At 63.9% G+C, this 5,414-nt stretch overlaps 1 non-coding gene across 1 annotated transcript; it reads right to left on the bottom strand.

Moving 5' to 3' along the window:
- Nucleotides 1-5,295: 5,295 nt before the first annotated feature.
- Nucleotides 5,296-5,414, bottom strand: LOC131865026 (5S ribosomal RNA). The gene has a single exon (XR_009363753.1). It is a non-coding gene; the product is annotated as a 5S ribosomal RNA (ribosomal RNA).

Raw genomic sequence — 5,414 nt, forward strand, 5'->3', positions numbered from 1 at the left:
TTGGCTCTTCCGAGGCCCGGTTGCCACCCTGGCGCGCACGAAGTCGGAAGTAGGGTTAATTGCCCGGGTGCGCACCTTTGCCAGGGTGGCACCTTACCTGGGCTGCGCACCAGGGCGGGCTCAAGATGGCACGCGCGTTCCGTTTTTTTCACTATCTTTCAAAACGGAAATTTTAAAATCTCCTTTTTTTTTTGCCTTTTCTGGAAATTAGTGAAGGCAGCGCATCAAAGGTGCGCACCTCGCTGCCCACCTTGGTGTGCTCTGAGGTGCGCACCCGGGAGCGCTACGAAGTGTGCTCCAAGGTGCGGCGTGCACGTTGTCGGAGCCCGGTTTGCCCCGGGTGCGCACCTCGCCTGCACCTTGGCCGGGGTGGGCACCTTGGCTGGGTTTGCCCAGGGTGCGCTCCGAAGCGGGGTTACTGGAGCGCCCCCTCTTTTTTTGTCAGAGAGTTTGGTGGGGTTTCTCGCATTGGCTCTTCCCAGGCCCGGTTGTTGGGTGCGCTCCCACCCTGGCGCGCGCGAAGTTGGAAGTTGGGTTAATTGCCCGGGCGCGCACCTTCGCCAGGGTGGGCACCTTGGTGCGCAAACCTTGGCTGGGCTGCGCACCAGGGCGGGCTCAAGATGGCACCAGCATTCCCTTTTTCTCACTATCTTTCAAAACGGAAATTTTAAAATCTCGTTTTTTTTTTGCCTTTTATGGAAATTAGTGAAGGCATCGCATCAAAGGTGCGCACCTCGCTGCCCACCTTGGTGTGCTCCGAGGTGCCCACCACGGTGCGCAACGCCGGTGCGAACCCGGGAGCGCCCCGATGTGTGCTCCAAGGTGCGGCGTGCACGAAGTCGGACCCCGGTTTGCCCCGGGTGCGCACCTCGCGTGCACCTTGGTGCGCACACCTTGGCTGGGTTGCGCGGCCTGGTGGGCACCATGGTGCGCACCAAGGAGCGCTCCGAAGTGTGCTCCAAGGTGCGGCGTGCACGAAGTCGGAGCCCGGTTTGCCCCGGGTGCGCACCTTCGCCGCGGTGGGCACCATGGCGTGCACGAAGTCGGAGCCCGGTTTGCCCCGGGTGCGCACCTCGCGTGCACCTTCGCCGGGGTGGGCACCTCGGCTGGGTTGCGCGCCCTGGTGCGCACCAAGGAGCGCTCTGAAGTGTGCTCCAAGGTGCGGCGTGCACGAAGTCGGAGCCCGGTTTGCCCCGGGTGTGCACCTCGCGTGCGCACCTCGCGTGCACCTTCGCTGCGGTGGGCACCTTGGCTGGGTTGCGCGCCTTGGTGGGCACCATGCAGTGCACGAAGTCGGAGCCCGGATTGCCCCGGGCGCGCACCTCCGCCAGGGTGGGCACCTTGGTGCGCACAACTTGCCTGGGGTGCGCACCAGGAAGGGCTCAAGATGGCACCCGCGTTCCGTTTTTTTCACTATCTTTCAGAACGGAAATTTTAAAATCTCGTTTTTTTTTGCCTTTTCTGGAAATTAGTGAAGGCAGCGCATCAAAGGTGCGCAACGCTGGTGCGAACCTGGGAGCGCTCCGATGTGTGCTCCAAGGTGCGGCGTGCACGAAGTCGGACCCCGGTTTGCCCCGGGTGCGCACCTCGCGTGCACCTTGGTGCGCACACCTTGGCTGGGTTGCGCGCCCTGGTGGGCACCATGGTGCGCACCAAGGAGCGCTCCGAAGTGTGCTCCATGGTGCGGCGTGCACAAAGTCGGAGCCCGGTTTGCCCCGGGTGCGCACCTCGCGTGCACCTTCGCCGCGGTGGGCACCATGGCGTGCACGAAGTCGGAGCCCGGTTTGCCCCGGGTGCGCACCTCGCGTGCACCTTCGCCGGGGTGGGCACCTTGGTGTGCAGACCTTGGCTGGGTTGCGCGCCCTGGTGGGCACCATGGTGCGCACCAAGGAGCGCTCCGAAGTGTGCTCCAAGGTGCGGCCTGCACGAAGTCGGAGCCCGGTTTGCCCCGGGTGTGCACCTCGGGTGGGCACCTTGGTGCGCATGCCTTGCCTGGGCTGCGCACCAGGGCGGGCTCAAGATGGCACCCGCGTTCCTTTTTTTTCACTATCTTTCAAAACGGAAATTTTAAAATCTCATTTTTTTTTGCCTTTTTCTGGAAATTAGTGAAGGCAGCGCATCAAAGGTGCGCACCTCGCTGCCCACCACGGTGCGCAACGCCGGTGGGCACCCGGGAGTGCTTCGAAGTGTGCTCCAAGGTGCTGCGTGCACGTTGTCGGAGCCCGGTTTGCCCCGGGTGCGCACCTCGCGTGCACCTTCGTCGGGGTGGGCACCTTGGCTGGGTTTGCCCCGGCTGCGCTCCGAAGCGGGGTTATTGGAGCGCCGCCTCTTTTTTTGTCGGAGCGTTTGGTGGGGTTTCTCGCATTGGCTCTTCCGAGGCCCGGTTGCCACCCTGGCGCGCACGAAGTCGGAAGTAGGGTTAATTGCCCGGGTGCGCACCTTTGCCAGGGTGGGCACCTTACCTGGGCTGCGCACCAGGGCGGGCTCAAGATGGCACGCGCGTTCCGTTTTTTTCACTATCTTTCAAAACGGAAATTTTAAAATCTCCTTTTTTTTTTGCCTTTTCTGGAAATTAGTGAAGGCAGCGCATCAAAGGTGCGCACCTCGCTGCCCACCTTGGTGTGCTCTGAGGTGCGCACCCGGGAGCGCTACGAAGTGTGCTCCAAGGTGCGGCGTGCACGTTGTCGGAGCCCGGTTTGCCCCGGGTGCGCACCTCGCCTGCACCTTGGCCGGGGTGGGCACCTTGGCTGGGTTTGCCCAGGGTGCGCTCCGAAGCGGGGTTACTGGAGCGCCCCCTCTTTTTTTGTCAGAGCGTTTGGTGGGGTTTCTCGCATTGGCTCTTCCCAGGCCCGGTTGTTGGGTGCGCTCCCACCCTGGCGCGCGCGAAGTTGGAAGTTGGGTTAATTGCCCGGGCGCGCACCTTCGCCAGGGTGGGCACCTTGGTGCGCACACCTTGGCTGGGCTGCGCACCAGGGCGGGCTCAAGATGGCACCAGCATTCCCTTTTTCTCACTATCTTTCAAAACGGAAATTTTAAAATCTCGTTTTTTTTTTGCCTTTTATGGAAATTAGTGAAGGCATCGCATCAAAGGTGCGCACCTCGCTGCCCACCTTGGTGTGCTCCGAGGTGCCCACCACGGTGCGCAACGCCGGTGCGAACCCGGGAGCGCCCCGATGTGTGCTCCAAGGTGCGGCGTGCACGAAGTCGGACCCCGGTTTGCCCCGGGTGCGCACCTCGCGTGCACCTTGGTGCGCACACCTTGGCTGGGTTGCGCGGCCTGGTGGGCACCATGGTGCGCACCAAGGAGCGCTCCGAAGTGTGCTCCAAGGTGCGGCGTGCACGAAGTCGGAGCCCGGTTTGCCCCGGGTACGCACCTCGCGTGCACCTTCGCCGGGGTGGGCACCTCGGCTGGGTTGCGCGCCCTGGTGCGCACCAAGGAGCGCTCCGAAGTGTGCTCCAAGGTGCGGCGTGCACGAAGTCGGAGCCCGGTTTGCCCCGGGTGCGCACCTTCGCCGCGGTGCGCACCATGGCGTGCACGAAGTCGGAGCCCGGTTTGCCCCGGGTGCGCACCTCGCGTGCACCTTCGGCGGGGTTGCGCGCCCTGGTGGGCACCATGGTGCGCACCAAGGAGCGCTCCGAAGTGTGCTCCAAGGTGCGGCGTGCACGAAGTCGGAGCCCGGTTTGCCCCGGGTGCGCACCTCGCGTGCACCTTCGGCGGGGTTGCGCGCCCTGGTGGGCACCATGGTGCGCACCAAGGAGCGCTCCGAAGTGTGCTCCAAGGTGCGGCGTGCACGAAGTCGGAGCCCGGTTTGCCCCGGGTGCGCACCTCGCGTGCACCTTCGCCGCGGTGGGCACCATGGCGTGCACGAAGTCGGAGCCCGGTTTGCCCCGGGTGCGCACCTCGCGTGCACCTTCGCCGGGGTGGGCACCTCGGCTGGGTTGCGCGCCCTGGTGCGCACCAAGGAGCGCTCCGAAGTGTGCTCCAAGGTGCGGCGTGCACGAAGTCGGAGCCCGGTTTGCCCCGGGTGCGCACCTCGCGTGCACCTTCGCCAGGGTGGGCACCTCGGTGCGCACACCTTCTCAATGTTTTCTTGCCTTTTCTGGAAATTGGTGAAGGCAGCGCATCAAAGGTGCGCACCTCGGTGTGCTCCGAGGTGCGAACCCGAGAGCGCTCCGAGGTGCCCACGAAGTCGAAAGTCGGGTTAATTGCATTGTTTTCCCCGGGTGCGCTCCGAGGTGCGCAACATCGGCGCGCACCAAGGAGGGCTCCGAAGTGTGCTCCAAGGTGCGCACGATGGCGTGCACCTCTGGTGCGCACGATTCGGAGCTCGGTTTGACCGGGGTGCGCACACCTTGGCTGGGTTGCGCACCTTTTGTGCGCTCCAAGGTGCGCACGAAGTCGGAGCTCGGTTTGCCCCGGGTGCGCACCTTCGCCAGGGTGCGCACCTTGATGCGCACGCCTTGGCTGGGCTGCGCACCTTGGTGGGCGCCATGGTGCGCACCTTTCGTGCGCTCCAAGGTGCGCACGAAGTCGGAGCTCGGTTTGCCCCGGGTGCGCACCTTGGTGGGCGCCATGGTGCACTCCGAGGTGCCCAAGATTGGTGCGCACCAAGGAGCGCTCCGAAGTGCGCTCCAAGGTGCGCGCGAAGTCGAAAGTTGGGTTAATTGTCCGGTTTGCCTCGGGTGCGCACCTTGCGTGCACCTTCGCCAGGGTGGGCGCCTTGGTGCGCACACCTTGGCTGGGCTGCGCACACCTTGGCACCCGCGTTTCCTTCATTTTAAATTTTTTTTTTTTACAATCTCTCAAGTGGGAAATTCTATAATCTCAACTTTTTTTGCCTTTTCAGGAAACTTTTGAATGGAGCGCATCATTGGTGCGCTCCGAAGTGTGCTCCAAAGCTCTCTCCAGCTGCGTGCACCTGCCCCGGCCGCGCACCCGGCCCCGCCCAGCTTCGCTCACCTGTCCCGGGCGTCTGGTGCGGAACCTTAGAGTAAGAAACATCACCGTGCACCTTGGCCAACGTGCGCGACTCGACCGAGCGCGCACTGGCCGAGGTGCACACCGATTTCACCTGGGTGCGCGCGCAGCACCTCGGGCGCACCGGGGTGCGCGCACAACGCCCGGGTTGCACCGTGGCCTGTGTGCTCGGGGTGCCTCGAGTGCGCGCTCGGTGTCGCCCCCGCGCGCGCGGTAGTGCGGGCAGCGCACCCCGGCCCGGCCCGGCCCCGACGAGAACGCAAACGGGCAAAAGGTTTATTCAAATAGCATTGCGACGCCCGGCGAAAAACTAAAAAAGGGTGCAACACCGGGACTTCCCGGGAGGTCACCCATCCCAGTACTACTCCGGCCCAAGCGCGCTTAACTGCGGAGTTCTGATGGGATCCGGTGCACTAATGCTGGTATGATCGCACCC

The sequence above is a fragment of the Cryptomeria japonica genome, unplaced genomic scaffold, assembly GCF_030272615.1.
Source record: "Cryptomeria japonica unplaced genomic scaffold, Sugi_1.0 HiC_scaffold_100, whole genome shotgun sequence".
Classification (NCBI taxonomy): domain Eukaryota; kingdom Viridiplantae; phylum Streptophyta; class Pinopsida; order Cupressales; family Cupressaceae; genus Cryptomeria; species Cryptomeria japonica.